Source organism: Podarcis vaucheri (assembly GCF_965113315.1).
Source record: "Podarcis vaucheri genome assembly, chromosome: 10".
In the NCBI taxonomy this organism is placed as follows: Eukaryota; Metazoa; Chordata; class Lepidosauria; order Squamata; family Lacertidae; genus Podarcis; species Podarcis vaucheri.
In genome coordinates, this window is record NC_138748.1 from 47,621,011 (window position 1) to 47,643,607 (window position 22,597).

A 22,597-nucleotide genomic window follows, 5' to 3' on the forward strand; every position below is an offset into this window, starting at 1 on the left:
CAGCTGCCTTCTCCTTAGTCTCAGCATTGCCCACGTACAACACAGTAGGAGGGTGATGGGACAAAACTAGGGTTAGTTGGCTCTGTCTGTCATAGGCACTGGCTCCACCTACTGTTGGCCCCTCTACCAGTTCCAGTGGGCATCAGTTGCCACTGGGTATAGAGCTCATGCATGAGTTTCCTCTTAGGATCTTAAACGAGGAAGTGGAAAAAAAGAAGAAGCACTAATCACTGGAGCTTCCTCTCCCTCTTTGCTGCACACCAGTGAAAAATGATTTTAGTGCCTTGATTCAAAGTTCAGTCAATACCATTAAGTGCATTAGTGTAGATGCTTTTCAGCTGTTAGTAATGGCTGGGTCTCTTATTTTACTTAACTGGGCTAGAAAGCAGCCTTCTTTCAACCTGGTACCCTCCATATGCTTCAAGCAACAATTCTCATCAGCTGCAGCCAGCATAGCCAATGGCTGATGGGAGTTGTGGTCTAAACCATCTGGACAGTATTGAGTTGGGGAGGGTTACTGCAAAGAGTTTATCTGCTTAAAAGAAAGGGAGACCTGTGGTGGGCACCAGGGCCATCTTAAGCATATCCAGCACTGTGGTGCAAAGATCTCTCCAGCGCCCCCCCCCCTGGCGACTCCAAAACAAGGGAGAGAGTGCTGGAAAATGTCCTCTGCCTCCCCCACCACCCTGATCCCTGGCATGGTGGTGGCAATCAAGCAGGAAAATGTGCTGGCGGACATGCTCTCTGGCGTCAGGGCGCCCGAGAAGACAGCCCAGGAAGGCTGCGCACCACCTTTCGCCAGGAAGCAGGAGGAGGACGGGGTGCCTGATGTCTTTAGAGGGCTGATGCTTTTCAGACTAGACAATACTAGTCTAGATAGACCAATTCAGGAAGCGGTAGCTTAATATGTTTACATATTAACCATGTTTGAATAGGATGTCTTATGCAACGCTCTTGGGGTATATAGAGAACAGCTAGAGAAATCATGGCCATGTCCCAGTCCTGTACTGGAAATATCTGTCCTGCCACTGAGCAAAACAGAGGCACAATGGAAGAGCAGATTGTCCTGTTCTTCTTCAAGATCAGGAAGAGCCAATGTGCTGCCCTCCAGATGTTGCTGTGACTACAACTCTCATTATCCCTTGACAATTGGCCATACTGGCTGGGGCTGATGGGAGCTGGAGTTCAATAATATCTGGAGGGTTCCATGTTGGGTACCTTCCCAGAAGTCCTGAGAGTTTTGGAGAGGGGTGCCTTCTTCTTCTTTTTTGCACAAACACCTTCTTGAGTTGTGGCTGCACGTCGCAGGCTTCCTCCTGCTCCAGCTGGGGCTTAAAACATAGTTTTATCCCCTTTTTATGTCCACATAGCTAAAAACAGAAAGTGAAGCCCTCACTGTTGACAGCTGTTGAGACTCAGTAATCGCTGACAGATGGGAAATGTCTTAGTTGCCATAGTGCTCTTGCCACTTAGTCTAGGCGAGATGAAAGAGCACAGCTAATGCTTACTTTGTAGAGAGAAGATATAGGCAGAAGTAGAGAGATTGAAAAAGGGAGAAGGAAAGAGAATGAGAACGAGAACTTTGCAAATCCCTTTGCTAGCAGCTGGAGTAGCTTAAGATGTTGCACACACTGGACCAAAAGGACCACTGTGCCAGAGTGCATAAATCACTGCTAAGTTCCATACACCTATGATAAGGAGGAGGAAATTCCCAGTCAGTCTCATAGCCTACAGCTTCTGAGCTACCATTGCATCCCACTTTATGAATTAATTCCCAGCCATTGCACAAAGCACCACCATCCTTAATGTCTGGATTTGCCTTACACTGAATCGGAGAGTTGATCTGTCTAGCCCTTGTCTGATCTGGCTAGCAGCAGCTCTCCAGGGTCTTGGCAGAGAACTTTCCCATCACTTGTTAAGGGCTATTGCTCAGTGGTAGAACATCTGTTTTGTATGCAGACGGTCCCAGGCTTGATCCCTGACATTTCCTGTATGAAATTTTCAGTCTGAAATCATGGAAAGTCAGTCCCAGTCAGCCTAGGCAATTAGAGAGCAGGATAAATTTTATTCGTGTTGCATTTAAAGCCAGATTTATCAGATTCACACTTTTGGGGTGGGGGGGATATGAGAAGCAAAACACAGCCAGCATTTGACACTCACAGAATTTCTCCAATCAACGTTCACAAAAATGCATATGTTAGGGGAAAGTGTGTATAAAAATGAATATATTTGTGCAAATAACATACAAAAATGCATTATACTAACAAAAACTGCTTGCAAAAAATGTGTGCATTTGTCAAAATTGCATATAAAAAGGAGTGTGGTTGGAGAATTTTGCATAAAAATGCTCAAAATTTCCCATGAGGTTTTTTTTTTTAAAAAAATCAGATTTCCTCAGAAATGCGGAAAACTGAATTTAAGATTGAAAAATAATAATGAGAAACCGAGAGAACCAAAGTTGACAGATCCTTCCATTCCTATATACTGAGCAAATTGGACCAATGGTCTCACTTGGCATGTTCCTATTTGTTGAGGAAGACAGGGATTGAACTTGTGACCTTCTGCAGGTAAAACATGTGCTTTCCCACTGTTCTTGTAATTTCTACTTCTTGTTATATACATCTTCCTGCTCTTTCACCACTAGAGGCCTATCCTTGTGTTAATTCTGCAATACAGTGACTTCTCTATTAACATGAGAGAAGCCTAGGCTATGTGAATTCTTCTGTTATATGGTTCTTTTTTTAAAAAAATGGAAAAGACTTTTCAAACCTGCAAAACAAATGGTTTCATACATGAAAACTGATGTGGTACAGTCCCCACAAGATGACTGCAGCACCTTATATCCAGAGGTTTCAAAGCTCCCCCTGCAATGAATGGGTAGACAATAGATATGTTCATTTCATTAACTAAAAATGACTAATAACACAAATTTGTCTTTTCGTATTCAGATGTGAAAAGGATGCAAAGAAATTCAGGGTTTTTGAAAAGAGAAGTAAGTGGTATAAGAGACTTTCATTTCTTATTTTTGTTTTTCTGTCTCCATGGAAACATCAAATCTCTCTCTCTCTCTCTCTCTCTCTCTCTCTCTCTCTCTCTCTCTGTCTCTCTCTCTCTCTCTCTCTCTCTGTGTGTGTGTGTGTGTGTGTGTGTGTGTGTACATCTATATTGGTGCAAATGGTATAGTTGTGACCCTTGCCACAGACATTAGAAACTGCGAGGTATTTTCTCCATGTTATTTTTGTGTCCAACTAAATAATTGAAAATGCCATTCATGAAATCTGCAGCACCTCAAACCATTTGCTTTTGGGGGAAACAGGTACTGGTTATATGATTCCCCCATGTTGAAGGATGGGATAGCTATTTATATTTCTCTCTTACATTCAGACCATTGTGAACAGCTTATCATGGGCAGCAAGCAGTGAAGGAGGAGAAATAAGATTCACTTCACATTCACAGGTGAACGTACCCAATTTACAATTTCTGAAATAATGCATGAGCCAAAACACAGCCATCCTTCAAAATTTTCACTACTCTGAATATTGCAATACAGTTCTCAGGGCATGCAATATGTGCAAAAATATATATACTAGGGTTAAATGTGCATAAGTTGCTTATGTAATATTTTTCAAAGTGTTGTATTAGGGGGAAAGGCTTTGCAGAAATGTGGATATTAGCCAAATTACCTACAATCATGAGTATATTGGTAGAAATTCACACTAAGATGTTGATGGATTTTCATGAGGACTTTTGTTGTTTAAAAAATGCAAGCTGTTGTGGAAATTCCGGGGTGAATACTGGAAAAACGATAAACTGAGAGAAACCTAAATCTACAGATTCACCCCCGTGACAAGGCATGGCTGTGAATATTCTCTGCAATATTCACATTGGAGCTCCATGGAAACTTTGACAAACTTCCTTATTGAGAATGCCTGCCGGAAGGAGAAAACGAGGTGCAAAGAGCCAGAAGAGCATTATTGGGACTCAAAACTCCTCTAAAACAAAGAATCGGCAGAGAGCCAACGCCATCTTTCCTGGCTCAGAAACAGAGCGGGTTGAGGAAGCCAAGAAAACGGAGCAAATAGAACAAACAGTGAGTAACAACATTAGGGGAACCTCACCCCCCCCTTAAGGAGGATGACAATGACCCGACCCCCCTCCTCCCAGAAAAAGCTAATCCGTCCAAGAGGGCAAGAGCAGGAGCAGGAGGGATTCCTCCCCCTCCTAACGCTGACCCACCCATGCCTCTAGAACAAGATATCAGATTCCGGATACGCTCCCCTACCAAGAGATTTGCATGTTGTCTGCAGAAACTATGGTTCTGGTTCTCCAAAGACTGAATGAAATCCTCACCAAAATAGTTAACATTGAGAAACAATTGGATACTAGTTCCTCTCCTTTAAATGCCCAAGGGCTTAAAAGGATGATAAGAAATGACTTTGTTAACAACTCACCAACTCAAACTATGGATGAAGTGAGGTCCTGTCAAGTCTTACAAACGAACCAGATAATGCTTGAAATTCACCGATACACTCATAGATGGATGAACCGCAGACAAATTACTATGTCCTTGTCTCAGCTCCTGAATTACCATTACCGAAATGTAGATCTAGAAAATTTCCACTTCCTGCCTACCTTGAGAAACACCACGCGCCTATTTATAACCTTTAGGTCATCAGCCCTCCCATCTCGACTCATGGAGATAAAGGATACTCTATGGTGGTTCCATTCTCTCCACCCAGTGAGGGTATTTAAGGACGAAACAAGGAGGCAATTGGTCCCTTGCATAGAGTCAAAGCTAATGCGGATAAGGGAAACCAAGCTCAACACTAGAAACACTAATTGCCCGAAGGAAGAAAAGAACCCTGGAAGCCTAGAATTACAAGACCTGAAGAAGAGGCTAATGAGTTTCGTGGGAGCCGATTGAAACTAAATCCTTCGAAGACAGAGGTCCTATGGCTGGGTCGGGATGGCATGGGGATGAGGGACCAACTCCCTTCTCTTGCGGGGGCCCAATTAATGCCATTGCCTTCCGTTAAGAGTTTGGGTGTAATCCTTGACGCCTCCCTTTCCATGGAGGCGCAAGTTACAGCAACAGCCAACGCGACATTTTTCTACCTTTGCCGCATCAAGCAGTTGGTCCCTTACCTTTCCCGCCCCGACCTGGCCACAGTGATCCATGTGACGGTCATCTCCAGGCTTGACTACTGTAATTTGCTCTACGTGGGGCTGCCCTTGAAGCTGTCCCAGAAACTCCAGCGGGTGCAGAATGCTGCAGCGAGGCTCCTCACTGGGTCTCTGCCATGGGAGCATATTCACCCAGTGCTTTTCAAACTGCACTGGCTCCCTGTGGAGTACAGGGTCAGATTTAAGGTGCTGCTTTTGACCTTTAAAGCCCTTCACGGCCTAGGACCCTCATACCTATGGGTCCACCTCTCCCGGTATGCCCCACAGAGAGCCTCAAGGTCCATAAATAGCAACACCCTAGTGGTCCCGGGCCCTAAGGAAATTAGATTGGCTTCAACCAGAGCCAGGGCCTTTTCAACTCTGGCTCCGGTCTGGTGGAACGCTCTGCCTCATGAGACCAGGGCCCTGCAGTATCTGATTTCTTTCCGCAGGGCCTGTAAGACAGAGTTCTTCCGCTTGGCCTTTGGCTTGGAGCCAATTTGATTCCCTCCCTCCCTCTCTTTCTTTTTTCTTTTCCTTCTCCTCCTGCGAAGAGGCTACATTTTAATATTTTAATGTTTCACTATTTTAATGTTGTATTTTTAATTTTGTTTTTAAGTTGTAATCATTTAACTTGTTTTTATTATTGCTTGTAAGCCACTCTGAGCCTGGCCTTGGCTGGGGAGGGCGGGGTATAAATAAAAATTATTATTATTATTATTATTATTATTAGATCCTTATAAGATCTACCTCTCGCACATGACTATTTCCTCCTACTTGATGTGATCCCACTCCTGTGAAGTTGAGGGTAGGGATAGACAAATCTGTCCATTTCACTTTCTAATCTTTCCAATCTTGAATTTGGTTTTTCACATTTCCACATCTTTTTGCATTATTTTTTTTTTTAAAGAAAAAGTCTTCATGGAAATTCTTCAGCATTATAATGCAGCTTTCACCTAATATGCACATTTTTGTATGCAATTCTGCCTTCTTTCCCCTCCCACCCCAGCATGTATCATCCAGAAGGTTGCACACAAAGCAATGTGGTCTTTAGGATAATAAAGTTCCCAACTCAACCCTTCCATAAGTAAAGCATCTCCCGATTTCCAAGGGCACAGCACCAGTGGCAGTGGTGCAGTATTATATGAAATGAATTGCATTCAGGAGTATGGCCCCCATGAATACCATTTCCTTACCACTAGCATGGAATGCTGCAATTTATGTTTCTGAGTGTGTCTTCCAAATACCTTTTCCACTTCTTTCTGGCTGCAATTTGAAAGCTCCTCTTCCAGACACACCCTTTCTTTGGCAGTCAGGGCCATCTAACCACTGCCATATCTTCTTGGCACACCTCATTGTTTGTTCTCATACTTGGTGAGAGCAGTGTGTCTACTCTACAGTCCAGACATCAAAGGAAGGAAAACATCATTAAGGGAAATTGATTCCCTCCCGCACACGACTTCTCTGAGAAGAGCAGTGAATATTTCAAAAATTGTTCTCAAGCAAAATGTGTTAATTGGCACCACTGTGAACAAACCCTCCCACCTGAAACCTTAATCTGTTTCCTAGGCAAGGAAAGGAAAATATGGATAATATTCTGAAGCTCTAAAACTGAGAGGAGATCTGTAGCGTGCGCAGCCATCATACAGACATAGAGACAGAATAACAGAACCATTGTGGGCATCACACCAAGTGACCACCCACTTATAACAAATAGGCAAACTATATTTTACACAGGAATCTCAACTAAAGCATCCAAGACAGATGACCACCCAATCTCTGCTTAAAAACCTCCCATGAAGAAGACCCCACAACTTCCCAAGGGAGTCTGTTCCACGATCCTCTTGCAGAACTCTCTCTCTCTCCACCCCCCAGATTCAAGCTGCAGATCTCTTAGTATCGTTAGTACAGTTGAGACATGGATTTTTCCCTGCAAAGGCTAATTTGGATCAGGAAATGTGGCAAAGAAACAGTTACACACCCCTTATCCCAGCACTGCTCCTCTAACCAAACTGGCTGGTTGCATTTCATTAAAAATTTAACGTGAGGAGATCCAATTGCTCATGTAATGTGTAGCCTGGCCCAATGGATTTGGATTTAAGCCAAATGCAACTTGGATATGCATTGATTTAATAGGCTTGCAGGTGTGGGTGAGCACCTACTGAGGATGGGGGAGAAGCTCAACTCTGCTTTCATTTAAATGCAAACCCACCTAATGCATAATTTCCCAAACAGTATGAGAACTGAAGCACATGCATCCTTCGAAATTTGAAATTCTCCTAAATTTGCAATGCAGTTCTCCAGTAAGTACAAAAATGCCCAAAGTGGGGTAATGTGTGCTTATAGCTGGATATATTAGTGAAAGCAACATACAGAAATGCATTGTATTTGGGGGAATTGCTCTGCAAAAATGTGTGTACCCGGCATAGATGCATACCAACTTGTGTATATTAGAAGAAGAAGAAGAAGAAGAAGAAGAAGAAGAAGAAGAAGAAGAAGAAGAAGAAGAAGAAGAAGAATAGTAGTAGTAGTAGTAGTAGTAGTAGTAGTAGTAGTTTGGATTTGATATCCCGCCTTTCACTCCCCTTCAGGAGTCTCAAAGCGGCTAACATTCTCCTTTCCCTTCCTCCCCCACAACAAACACTCTGTGAGGTGAGTGGGGCTGAGAGACTTCAGAGAAGTGTGACTGGCCCAAGGTCACCCAGCAGCTGCATGTGGAGGAGCGGAGACGCGAACCCGGTTCACCAGATTACGAGACTACCGCTCTTAACCACTACACCACACTGGCTCTATTTCTATTAGGAGAAATTTCATCCTAAAATGCTGATGATGTTTCGTGAGGAGTTTGAAAAATACTGCATTGCAAAATGTGGAGAACTCAACACAAGATTGGTAAAATGAGAAATGGGCAGAAACTGAAAGGGACGAATTGGTGCCTCCCTAGCGCCAACACACTCAGCACTCACAACAATTGCCCTTGCAGTGTGGAGCCAGAGGGGCCAGGCACTTGGGCAGAGAGGACAAGGAATGAAGGAAGAAAATATGGCTCCCCAAAAACGGCCAGCAGGCACAAGGATGTTAGCAGCAGCACAACGACAGAGCTATGGAGAAGTAGGGTAATGAAATGCATCATGTTTGTAAGTTGGCATCGTATCAGAATGTTGTAAGGCCAAAGCTCCCTTTGCCAGCCTTTATTCTGCCAAACACTGGATTTTGGCCCAAGTGTATCTGGCGTGCAGAGCTCCCTCCTAGACACCTCAGCTCATTAAAGATAATGAACAACCAGAGGGACTTCAGAGAGCAGTAAGAGACCACACTGACAGGCTGATGGGAATGATCAGGCAGCAATTCATGCATTGTACTGGAAATGTGCTTAATTTTTTGATTTAATTTACCATGTTTTTCTAACCCGGAGGGACCCCCATGGAGGTTGATATAAAATAATAAAAATTCAATTTTAAACCATCCAAGCCATGAACAGAATTCAATCAGAATTCAATTTGATCATTAAAAACACCCAATTAAGCTACCGTCTAACAGCAGTCATCTGCTGTTGCCATGAATGCTATGGTAGGTCTGACGGTAATGGCTGTAACGCAGCCTAAAACGTAACCCAATGCTTACTTGGAAATAAATCTCACCCAGCACAGTGGGGCTTATTCTCAAGTTAGTGTGTTCAAAACATACAAAGAGTTCTGATGGATTAGACCCAGAATCCTTGGGGAGCAGGTGACTATCAATGGCTGATGGCCATGATGGCTGAGCATTCTCTATGGTTGGAAGCAGACATGCTTCTGATTACCAGCTCCTGGAAAGCTCAGAAGGAGAGATTGCTCTTATCAGTGGCGTAGCGTGGGGGGTGCCAGGGGTGCCGGCCGCACCGGGCGCAACATCTGGGGGGGCGCTCGCTGCCTCCGGAGTCGCCGAAGAGCCTCGGGCGCAGGCTGTAGCAGAGCCCCATGTCTTGCGGAACCAACGAGCTGTGCGCGCGTCCGGGCTGAAGGCTCTCAGCGCTCGCCGCGGTCCGCGCGCGTCAGGCAGCCCCTCCTCACTGCCCCGCCACCGCCGCCACCGCTGCTGCTGCTGGGCCATGTTGCATTTTCCTCGCCTCTCTGCCCCCCTCCTCCTCCGGGCAAGCGGCGTCGTTTGGGCGGCAGCGCCAGCAGCAACTCGCCTCAGATCGGCAGGTTAGGGGTTGGGGGAGGGCACAAATTACTTGCCTTGCCCCAGGTGCTGACAACTCACGCTACGCCGCTGGCTCTTATGCTTGGGTCCTGCTTGGGAATGACTATTTTCTTTCTTTATTTCTCTCTTTCTTTCTTTCTTTCTTTCTTTCTTTCTTTCTTTCTTTCTTTCTTTCTTTCTTTCTTTCTTTCTTTCTTTCTTACTGTTTTTTCCTGCCTTTCCTCCCAAAGAAGCCCAGGGCAGCAAACAAGGAAGCAGTACAGTACAGGTAATTCCCCATTTGCACAGGAGTAGGAGAATGTAGCCATCATAGGTATAATAATAATAATAATAATAATAATAATAATAATAATTTTATTATTTATACCCTACCCATCTGGGTGGGTTGCCCCAGTCACTCTGGGGTGGCTTCCAACACATATAGAAACATAATAACTGAGAGTCTCATCCTCCACAAAGTCATCTAAACCTCTTTTAAAACCTTCCAAGTTGGCGACCATCACTACCTCTTGTGGGACCGGAATTTATAGTTGAACTACAAGCTATGAGAAGAAGGAACTTCCCTTTGTCCATCCTGGATCTTCCAACATCCAGTTTCATTGTTGCCAGGAGCTATGAGCAAGTTCTCTTTCTTGTGTGTCTGTTATCTGTCGCTTTCCCCTTCAAATATCAAGTATAGGGCACTGCTTGCAAAGTGGACAGAGGCTGGGTTTGCTAAGACGTGCCACTAAAAAAAAAGCAGGGGTTGGAAAAAAAGAAAGAGAAAGGATTGTCATGTTAAATGAGTCTGTGATCCAATGAGCAAGGGAGAGAGGTATAATTTTCTCAAGGAAATCAAATTCTATCTGCTAGGCAGAAATTGTAAGTGACAGGCAGAAAAAGAATGTGTGAGAAACTGCTTATTTGAATCCCCCACTTCTGTCCTCCTGCTGTATACCTGGGTGTATTATTTTCTTGCAGCTTCCAAAAATAGAGTCTTCTCTCTGCTACCCTTGCTCCCTCTCTGCTTCCTTGAGGTTTTCGGATATTGACTGAAGTAAATGTTCCAGGCAGCAAAACATGATGCATGGATCTGTCAGTGATGGTCTAATGTTGCAAACCCTTCACCTGGTGTTAGAGAAGCAAACTGGTGCAGATTGAACACTCTGGCTTGCAGCTCCATCTCCAAGGTTATGTTGGACCAGTGGTTCCCAAACATTTTTGGGCCACTACACTCTTGGTTCCATAAACTCATCCTCAGTCCCTTCTACCCTACCCTGCAAAAAAAGTTATTCAGAATAGTGGTTTGCATGACTCACTACGGAAGATGACAACACAATAAAATCCAAAGCAGTAGCAATTAATTGCACACTTATTCAAAATCCAATTAGAACTAGTTAGTTTAATTAATTGAGATAAACTGGTGAACTTGACCCAGTGATGCCAGTTTTTCAAAGTATGATAGTTATTTATATGCCATGTGTCCCAACTGCTACCTCCTTGCCTCTTAACGCCCCCTCCAAGTAATCCCGCTGCCCCAGGAAGCAGTATGGCTCATTTGGTTCTTTGAGGGGGGAGCTTTTTCCTCCCTAAATACACAATGTAGTCCCTGAGGCTGCAATCTCAGGTGGAAAATTGAAATAGTTACAAGGCTGGGTAGTGGTGAGGAGCTTCTTAGTCCCTTCCCCTTACACTATTTTTTGTAGTTGTGGTTGAAAATCATCTCCCTGTACTGGTTTTATCCCACCCCATTCCCCACCTGAGGAATGATACAAGTACCTAAATCTAGTTTTCCTGAGTGGGTTATTAAAAAAGTTGAGGTGGGGTGGGATTTTAGTGAGGAAATTTTGTGACAGGGATGGCAACTTAAGGAGCTGCAGTGTAGAAAAGGCAGAAAGTCCTCTCCCAAAGAAGCATGGAACTACACAAAATGGGAAGTCCCACCTGGGGATAAAGCAAAAAAATGGCCTCTCAGAATTCTCCGCGAATGATGAACTTGGGAGAAGCCATTTTGCGGAATTTTTTCCATAAGAGGACTGAAATTCTCCAAAGGTTCAGAAGAAGCACAGAGAAAAGAGTAACAACCATAATCTTTTGCAGGACATTTCAGCTGAAACACTATTGTTGAGTGAAACTCTATCATTAATTTATCTTGGTGGTTGAATGAAACAGTGACCTAAGTTGAGCAGGAGACAAGCCTGTTGCTTCCTTCAACAATCAGAGATATTAAAACTGGATCCACATTTGTGTCTAAAAATCAATAAAAGACAGCCAAACTGGGGAAGTATTTTTCTGAATATTCTCCAGAGGAGGCGTGAAATATTCAACAGTGCAAAAGGAGTTGGAGTGGGGGGAAAGGGAAGCTTTTCTGAGAAATTTCAGATCACCCCTAGCTCCAACCCAATTCCTTCAGCGACTGTTGACTTCCAGAAGATGAAACAACAGTTTTGGGTGACCTGGCCCTTGTGCTTGTTCAGTGGCTGATTCATGGCAGCCCTTAAATGGCATATCTCTTTGTAGCAGCTCTGTGTCTGTTTTATGATCCAGGTTGTGCGTATTTGACACTTTTGCCGCAGCGTCATGGGGCAAGTCTGGAATTTGGTATCATGCCCTGAATCAGCCATCCGGGGAATCTCAGCTCTGCCTTCGAAACTATTCAAAATAACAGAAATGTTAAATAAGAGGAAAAATATTCACTTCTGACCTGGTAGAACAGGCTGACATGGGGCAACATTCAAGACACAGAACCAATTTCTTTGAAATGGTATAATTTATGGCCTTCAAAATTGCCTCCATCTGGCTGCACGCCTTGAGCACGTCTAAGCTTCCCATGAATGGATGATTTCCTCAGAGAACAAAAGGGGTCAAGAAGAAACTGAAAGACAGAAAAGAGAAAGATGGGGGAGAAGAAAAACACAGGCAATTCCTATTCCTTTCAAGAAGCTTTAAAAAAACCTCAAGGGGAGAGACACAATCATTACAATTTTAAGTTTAATTCTAATGGTTTGGATCCAACAGTGTTGCCTCAGCCGATGGTAAGGCTTCCATCCATGGAATGGGAAAGCAAGTCATTTTCTGTGGCTCCCCCTCTCTCTGCAGCTGCCATGCCCCCTAAATCTACTCTGGAGGTTCTCCAACCCTGTGGAGCAGATTTAGGGGCTGCAGGTGGCAGCTGCAGGGGGTGTGTGTGTTGAGATTTAGGCACAATACTCAGCACCAGCTAATGTCTGCAGGTCTGATCAATGCGTGGATGGGTGACCACCTGGGAAGGAAAAGTACACCACCTTGGGCCCCGTGGCGGAAGAAAGGCAGGCTCAAAAAAGTTAGAATATATTTCTTATTATTTATTAGCTTCTATACTGCTTAATGCCAACACATGTTTCCAAGCAGTTTATAAATAGATCAGCATTTCCTGCTACCATCTATGCATGCTGACTACATGATGTGCTATCCTGTTGCATGATAGGATGGGTAGGAAACTGCCTACAGTTTAGCTCAGGGGTCAGCAACCTTTTTCAGCCATGGGCTGGTCCACCGTCCCTCAGACCATGTGGTAGGCCAGACTATATTTTGCAGGGGGAAATGAATGAATTCCTATGCCCCACAAATAACCCAGAGATGCATTTTAAATAAAAGGATACATTCTACTCATGTAAAAACACGCTATTCCCGGACCGTCCGCAGCCAGATTTAGAAGGCGATTGGGCTGCATCCGGCCCCCGGGCCTTAGGTTGCCTACCACTGGTTTAGCTGGTGGCATACCTGCCAAGTGCCCCATTTTAAGTGGGATACCCCCACTCTCTTTGAAGACATCCCAGGCTCTGCCTTCTTCCCTGGGTGCCCCAGTTTCATGCTGAGGACTGGGGCCATGAAAGCAGTTCCTGGGGCAGCAGCAGCAGCAGCATTCCGTTCCTCAGCAACATGACGCCCTTCCGGAACTACAACTCATTTCATCCCCAGGAGAGGGCGGCTAAGGTAAGCCAGGTGGCAGGCAGCCTCAGTGGTGAATGAGCAGCAGCAGAAGTAAACAAGTGGGCAGGGCTGGTGGGCAAATGAGCAGGTGGACAAGCAACAGCAAGAGATTGGTGGGTGAGTGGGCAGCGGGCGGCAGTGGCAAGCAAGTGAGCGGGCAGGAGAATGGTGTCAGCGTGTGCCCCGCTTTGCCCTCCTGAAATGTTGGAGGCTATGTGTTGGTCTATCCAGCTCAGTACTGCCTACACTGATTGACAGCAGCTCTTCAGAGTTTCAGGCCAAAATGTTTTTTGGTCCTGCCTGGAAATGCCAGATACTGGGTCTTTCTACATGCAAAAGAAGAGCTCAGTCCTGGAGTTAAAGTCCCTCTCCCTGGGGAGGGCATTCTAAGCATAAGGTGCATCACAGGAGGAATGTAGAGTCATCTAAGAAGGGGTGAAGGGGTGTTACTTTGACAGAATGGTGTTATTAGTTTATATTTCCTATCTCTGGGTGCCTCTATAGGACTCAAGTCTGAATCATGCCGTAAAAAGGGAACGATAACTGCTTCTTAGAAAGCAGAAAGCACAACAACATAAAAACATTAGGCAAAATCTTTATAAAAGGCTAGCAATATCATGGCTGAGAAGATGTGTCATACAGTATATTGTGACAGAAAGGAGGAGAAGGGGGGAGGGGGGACGAGTGCAAAAATACAACAGAAGTTACTTCCAAACAATGCATTCAAAGCACTCTTATACTACTTTAAAAGTCGATGCTTCCCCAAAAGAATACAGTCATACCTTGGGTTAAAGTAGCTTCAGGTTGAGCATTTTCAGGTTGCACTCCACGGTGACCCGGAAGTAACAGAACGAGTTACTTCCGGGTTTCGCCGCTCTTGTATGCGCAGACACTCACAATGACATCACGCGCATGACCAGACCCGGCAAATTGCGACCCGCGCATGTACATATACAGGTTGCGTTCTCTTCAGGATGCGAACGGGGCTCCAGAACGGATCCCATTCGCATCCAGAGATACCACTGTAATGGGAACTGTAGTTTATTAAGGTTGCTTGGAAATGAAGCTTCGTGAGGGGGTGTCATAAGAACTCTCAGCGCCCTTAACAAACTGCAGTTCCCAGGATTCACTGAGGGAAGCTGTGACTGTAAAAGTGGCATAAGAGTGCTTTAAATGTATGGGATGGGACCTGAGCCCAATGCATCTAAACATTCGCCTCACTTGTCATTGCTGAGATATTGGTTACGTAATAAATCACAAGGCCCAGTAAAGTTAAAACGAGAAGCTTGTGACAGTTAAAATGGCTGGCTAAGGACTACGGATGTACTGGCACAGATTAAACAGAGCTAGGCAGGGCAACATTTGTGGCAAATAATACACTCTGAACAGCCAGAATAAAAGAAAGGAAGTTGGGGTGTGGGTTTTTTTATTAAATAAAGTTATTAAAGCTGTGGAAGACTAGCAGACGTTCCCCTCAAATGGAAGACAATATGTTTTATTGGTTGACCATCTAGTCCACTACCCTTCAGGAGTCTTGAATGCAAAGAACCATTTGTACAAACACTTGGCCCATTGTGGCCACACACTTTCTGCCATGGAGAAAACAGTAAACATGATATATGGATTTAATTAACAAGAAACTTTGTTTCACAAGCTTGGGCTAACAATTCTCTCTTTTTGCTCTAAGAAAACTTCTGTTCCCTCCATGCAAGTGTAACTTTTGAAGTTTGTTTGGAGATTGCAGTCAGGGACAGACCATGGCAAGCCCCACTCTTCTCCAGCTTAGCCCCAAATAATGTTTTTTAAACATTTGTGTCAAATGAAGCCTCAGGAGAGGGCACTGATGGTGTCAGAGGCAGGCTTCATTGGGCACCTGCCAAATCCATAATCTTGCAAAGGGCCCACTGCCACCCTCAGAGCAGTGTTGAGGAAGCTTTGCCCCACAGGCATAATTAAGCCCCCCAGCCCTCTCCATTTGGCCCAGGAGGCTGTTTCAGCCAAGCCACACCCACCTGCCCTAGATCAGATGTCAGGTCAGCCCTTGCAAGCACCAACAACCAACTGGGCTTTCAAAGCACTGTACTTGGGGCTCTCAAGCGCTGGCCATCACGAGAGTATGAGTATGGAGCTGTCAAGTCCTGCAGGCCCTCCTCTTTGCTAATGCTGCCTATTCACCCGTCCTCTGACAAAACTGAGGAGATGGAGCAACAACTTCTTCTGGGATGTTGTGCTATTTGAACCCAGAGGGAGAGGGCAAGAGAGCAGCAGTGTCTTGAAGAGGAGGGTGGCTCACTGAGAGCCCCTTAACCAAATGCTCCAATAATAATAATAATAATAATAATAATAATAATAATAATAATCTGGAACCTGCATTTGGGAATAGGTTGAGTGGCAGTTCTCACCCCATGCAAAAAGGAGTCTTATCTTGGGGCAGGAGAGATGTGAACTAAAATGGCAAGAGCTCACCACCCATAGCAGAAGACTATGTCAGGGGTGAGGAAACTATGTCAGGGGTGAGGAAACTTTCAATCAGAGAGCTGCATTTCCATCTGGGTGACCTTCTCAAGGCCACGTGTCAGAGGTGGGTGGGGTCAGAGGCAAAAGTGGGTGGAGCAATGAATGTAAATTTTACCTTTGTACAGTAGGCTAGATTTACAGGCCCTCACAAACCCCTCTGCATCCAGAAAAGCTGGACACACATTCAAAGTGGGCAAAAACATTTGGGGGCTTAGCAGAACCAGTGAGGGGTGTGGCCAGGGGAGAATTCTGAAGTGGTGCAGCCCAAGAAGACCTTTACCACCTGATTATTGCCTCCCAGACCATGTCTGGCCAAATGTACATTAAGAAAGATGCATGTATAACAAGCATCTTGGTTTGCTCTGTCTATAGATGTTTTCTGGCTGCATACCTGGGTGCTGTTCCCCCCCCCCCCTTCTTCCTCTTTTCATTAAGCTAGCAGGGAAAAGTAACATGGGAAACGGCCTTTAGCAATAAGCTCTTACATTGCTCTATTTTGACCCCTACAACACAAAAAGGACCATGCGCTTTAAAAATAAATAAAGTTCTCTCATCTCCTATCTAAGCCTGGATCCAGAGCCCCTGATCTTTCTCTGAAACTGAGAGTACAAAGCTGGTTCGTTGTCGTATAAAAATAAATACAGGGGGTTGAGAGATGAAATGACTCTGTTCTGTTCAGTGTTGGCGTAATCCTTCAGCTTGGATAGGGAAGGGAGATCTTCCAGTTTCTGGAAAACATTACACAGCACATCTATTGCACAGCGACCGTGTGTGTGTGTGTGTGTGTGTGTGTGTGTGTGTGTGTTCATTTACGCAGTCAGTTGTAGCTAAGAACAACCTTTGAACATCAAGTACAGATGTGTAGTTTGTGGTCCACTTAGTTATAGCTAAGAACAAACCCCATGCTCACATCAACAAGAGTAAATGAGAGACTAAAAAAACTTAGAAGAACTCCTGGAGATATTGAAGGCCCATGTTCTGTGCCCTTTTACCAAACACCTTGCAGATGACCACAGCACATGGAGACAATCAGGTCATGTATCCACAGCAGTGCCCAGAGGAAGAATGACCACTGGGAGGAGCACAGAGAGAAGAAACACCATGGTACACATGTGGGTTTTTTAATTAAATAAAGTTATTAAAGCTGTGGAAGTCTAGCAGACGTTCCCCTCAAATGGAAACACATGGTACACATGTGGGTTTTTTATTAAATAAAGTTATTAAAGCTGTGGAAGTCTAGCAGACGTTCCCCTCAAATGGAAGACAATATGTTTTATTGGTTGACCATCTGCTCCACTACCCTTCAGGAGTCTTGAATGCAAAGAACCATTTGTACAAACACTTGGCCCATTGTGGCCACACACTTTCTGCCATGGAGAAAACAGTAAACATGATATATGGATTTAATTAACAAGAAACTTTGTTTCACAAGCTTGGGCTAACAAAGGGATACCTTTGGCACAAAGGGATACCTTCATCTATCCCAGGTACAACAAAACATGTCTCTCCCATATCGATCTCTATAGCCACAGCAGGCACTGTTACACTCCAACAGTTGTCAACGTCTGCCATAGCTACTCTCTAGTATTTGCTGCCTGAGGTGGTTGCCTCACCCTGTCTACTGACTGGCCCTGAATTTGCCATATGTTCCATAGACAGCTACTCATTTCCCACAATTTGGGAGCATGTCTGGTAGATAAAACAGAGTTATATAACACTTTGCTGTTATCTAATGCAAAATTGAGCTGCCAGTGATACTACAATCCAGTTTAAGAAATGGGGGGGGGGTGTCTGTGTCTGGGGAGAGGAAGGGGGTTCTGTGGCCATAAAAGCAATTCAGGGAGCTGTTTCTGCTATAATGGCTCACATTTAGCTTCATCCTTTTTCAGTAAATCACAGATCAGTGTGGTGCGGTGTCAGTCTTGTCTCCCAGGCACTACAGTCATTTGGTTGTGTGCTTTGTTTGCTTTGGTCTTGCAGACAATTAAGGTACTGAACTCTGTAGTCTTCTCCTTTAAGCATCAATTTGATTGAATTGATTAAGGATTTCCTGGGTCCCAGTAACTACTTCCAGTCTTCTTCTTCTTCTTGTTGTTTAGTCCGACTCTTCGTGACCCCATGGACCAGAGCACGCCAGGCACTCCTTTCTTCCACTGCCTCCCTCAGTTTGGTCAGATGCATGTTTGTAGCTTTGAGAACACTGTCCAACCATCTCGTCCTCTGTCGTCCCCTTCTCCTTGTGCCCTCCAACTTTCCCAACATCAGGGTCTTTTCCAGGGAGTCTTCTCTTCTCATGAGGTGGCCAAAGTATTGGAGCCTCAGCTTCACGATCTGTCCTTCCAGTGAGCACTCAGGGCTGATTTCCTTCAGAATGGATAGGTTTGATCTTCTTGCAGTCCATGGGACTCTCAAGAGTCTCCTCCAGCACCATAATTCAAAAGCATCAATTCTTTGGCGATCAGCCTTCTTTATGGTCCAGTCTTACTTTTAACTAATTGGGGATTGCTTGGAACTCAAAATACACCTTTAAGAAACAGAGGCAGTAAAGATGTGTGTGGTGTGGCAGAGGTACTCTCCTGATACTGTCATTGGATGGGGCTAGGGTGTTGCAGTGGTGAGGTCAGGGCCACACTGGTGGGAGCATCAGATTGGTGGTGAAAGCCATCCTGGCCAGGGCTTTCTTAAACATATGCGGCACTGGGGTGCAAAAATCTGCCCAGTGCTCTCTGCCCCTCCAGGTTGCCCAATCCCAGGCATGCAGGAGGGTGGAGCCAGCCTGTGGCCTCAGCATCTCGCTGGCTTGGTCACCCCCGAACTTGCGGCGCAGAGCCGCTCGCAGCAGAATGGCCCGCCACAGTGCTCTGACCAACAGGCGGGCTCTTCCCTGGACTCAACTCTCGGGCCCCGGACTCTTGCCCTGGCGCCCCTGAGAGCCTGGTGCCCAGATGCCTATGGGTAAGATGGCCCTCATCCTGGCAGTGCAACTGTAGAGCCACAATCTCGCAGCCACTCCAGCCCTGTCCAGTTAAGAAGCAGTTAAGCTGCATGGCTCCACCCTGCCATGTGTGCTGCTATTGGGTGGAGGTCTCTTGCATTAATTCACAAGAAAGCCTTTCTTTGTGTGCCTCGTCCTCGAGAGGTCTGGAGGGTGGCAACATGAGAATGGGCCTTCTCTGCAGTGGCTCCCCATCTGTGGAATGCTATCCCCAGGGAAGTTCGCCTGGTGCCTTCATTATGCACCTTTAGGCTCCAGGCAAAAACATTCCTTTTGAACCTTTGCTTGATTTTAATTGACATCCTATGCCCTTTTAAAATATGGGAGTTTTTGTTTATTATGCATTTTGTGGTTTTATATTTTGCTTTTATTGCGTGAACTGCCCTGAGACCTCCGGGTATAGGGCAGTATATAAATTCTAAAATAATAATAATAATAATAATAGGCTGTTATTGTGGAGTGGGGGAAGCCCTCTCTTATATTAAATTGTATCAAAGTTCTAGATTCAGGTAGATAGCCATGTTGGTCTGATGCAGTAGAAATATATATATAAAAATAAAAAAAATGTCCAGTAGCACCTTAGAGACCAACCAAGAGACCAACCAAGTTCGTGACGAAAGCTCATACCAAGAAAAAACTTAGTTGGTCTCTAAGGTGCTACTGGACAATTTTTTTATTGTACCAAAGTGTTTGCCGTCAGCATGCACAAGTTTCCAGCATTTATTTTTAAGTCAAGGAACATCTTGTCCACTATGCTTATCTGTTATTGGACAGGCAGGCTGAGTGGGGGTTGCCTTAGTTTACAAAGGACTTATTGGGAGGAGCAGGATCACATGTGGTTGATATTTGGGCAGGATTTTCAAACAGAAGTCCCAGAGCAATTCAGCAGAAAGCGTAGAAGGTCTCTTCAAATGCAGCACAGAAAGCTTCAGTCTTCATATCCACATGCGGAATAAAAACAGGAAGTCATTGCTCCCTAGGTCATTTTCACATGGAATATTAATCTGAGCAGACGACAGAGCCTTTTTCCAGGACTTGAAGAAAAAGCTACAAAATGTCCAGGAGAATGTCATGATTAGTCTTCTTATTTCCTGCTTAAATAAACAAATTTGAAAAAGGGTCTTTTATGCACCAAAGAGCTCTGGCGTTTTCTATCAACATATTTCAGTGCGGGGTTTTTTTTTAATGAACAAGTGGTTCTAGTTTCTTACAGTCCTCTCTTATATTAAGTGGCAACAAAAGAGGTTTAAAGACTGTCTCAAGGCAAATTTTTAAAAATGTAGTATAAACACCAACAATTGGGAAACACTTGCCTGTGAGTGCTCCAGTTGGAGAACAGCCTTTACCAAAGGTGTCATGGACTTTGAAGACACTCGAACTCAGGACGCAAGGGAGAAAGGCACATTTGGCAAACCCTTACCGTGATCAACTCCTGCCCGGAAACCAATGTCCCCACTGTGGAAGGACATGTGGATCCAGAATATGGACTCATGGTTAAAATTGTGTTTATGGAAGACAATCTTACTCGGCTACAAGTGATCACCAAAGAAGAAGATCTTAAGTGGCTCCTTGTCATGGAGTGCAGAACCAGCCTAAGACATTTTCTTGCAGGAGGGAGTGAAGGACGAAGCCCTGTCACAGAAATAGCTTGCTGTGTGGGGTGGGACTTGCTCCTCTAGCTTCTTGGCAGATGGGACCACAGTTGCTTACAAGGAGGGAGAGCGGGAGGTGGCAGGGAGGTCATAGCAGTGCAAATGGACAAAACTGTTCTCTTAGGTCATCTTCTGAGACTCTGCTGCATCATCTCCAATGGTCTAATGTGCAATGTAACTCACTCTATGTGGGGCTGCCCTTGAGACTGACCCAGAAACTCCAGCTGGCGAGACTCCTTACAGGGTCCTCACCACGGGATCACATTCACCTGGTACTATACCAGCTGCACTGGCTCCTGGTGGAGTACAGGATCAGGTTTAAGGTGCTGATTTTAACCTTTAAAGCCCTATATGGCTTAGGACCCTCGAACCTACAGGACCGCCTATCCTGGTCTGTCCCACAGAGGACCTTACAGTCTTCAAATAAAAACATCTTGGAGATCCCGGGCCACAGGGAGGTTAGGCTGGCCTCAACCAGAGCCGGGGCTTTTTCGGCCATGGCCCCGATCTAGTGGAACACTCTGTCACAAGAGACTAGGGCCCTGCGGGATTTGACATCTTTCCGCAGGGCCTGCAAGACAGAACTGTTCCACCAGGCCTTTGGTCAAGGCGCAGTCTGACCCCCTCCTTCGGTAATCCTCACAGAACTCTAGCCCAATGGTTGCTATTAATTTGATTTTGAATTGATTTTAGAAGGAATTGATTTTAGAATGCATTTCAATTGATTGATTGTGATTTTATGTAAACTGTGTTGCTTTTATTGTTGCTGGCCGCTCTGAGCCTGGCTTTGGCTGGAAAGGGCGGGTTATAAATAAATTATTATTATTATTATTGTTATTATTATTATTAATGGGTGCCTACACAAGGCAGGACCTCTATTTGGCATCAGGTCTCAGGTTGCAAAATATATTTCTGGTGGAGACTTGTCTGGCCTACTCAATAACGACTTCTAGACTGTAGGGGTTGTAATCAACTAAGTCCTACTCAGAGTAGACCTATTGAAATGAATGACCCTAAGTTAGTCATGCTTATTATCTTCATTGGGTCTACTCTAAGTAGGAGTAGTATTGAATGCCACCCTAGATTCGAATCTAGATATTATCATTACAAAATCAAGGGGTTTTACTTCCTGGGGCAAAAAACAAGATGGCGTCTTCTCCCCATTGCATGTACAGAAGCTGACTGGACTGGAAGTAAAATTTCAGGATGGGATAGCATCTTCCGCTGCATCTGAGGCAACAGGCCATATTAGGGGGCCCAAGGCAGACATTGTGGCAACAGAGAAGAACAGTTAATAGGCTCAGGAAGAAGTGTTTCTCCCTAACAGTAGAGCCGGCCCTGACTGTTACCTTTGTGGTAGTAGATCATAGAATCATAGAATCATAGAGTTGGAAGAGACCACAAGGGCCATCGAGTCCAACCCCCTGCCAAGCAGGAAACACCATCAGATGCCATTTTCTTCTCAGTCATATCCCCTCTGGAAACTAATTCTTTTACTCCTTCAGGGTAAACATGGTGAAGGCAGGGTAAAAACACCTGGAGGGTGTAGAAATTTCAGAGGAAGGGAGGAATATGCGTAAGACATTTTTCTTTTGTCAGGCTTTTGACATGCTTTTGATTGCTTTCTTCTATTTTTAGTTTTGAATGCTCTTTTAAGCTGTATTTATATCTTATTGCTGTTAAGGCACCTTGGGGGTTCTTTACAGGTGTCAAAATGTTTTTGAAATAAAGAAAGTAGAGAAAGAGCTGAGCATTCCCTGTTCCTTCCCCAGTGTCGAAGGGATGCTTTGCGAAGCTGGTCAGAGCCATGGGGGTTTTGTTTAGACTGTGGCTGCATTATCAAGTGTAGGTGTGATGCACACAATATATTCTAAGGAGATTCTCAAGAGGTGCAACAAGCAGCATCAGATACCGTTGCCATGCATGATTGCTCAGTTTGCCTGATTACTTAAGCTTCTCTGTCTGGAAGAAAAACTGGTTTTACATGTGCCTAAAGGGAAATTAAAAAGTCAGCTTGAAATAAGCAGGCATGACTTGTTTTTGTTTTCAAGTGCGTTCTAAGAGAGTTGAGCCAAGGTAGCTTAGCCTGAAAACTGAGATTCAGAAATTCAGATGCTTCATAGCTAATCGCTAC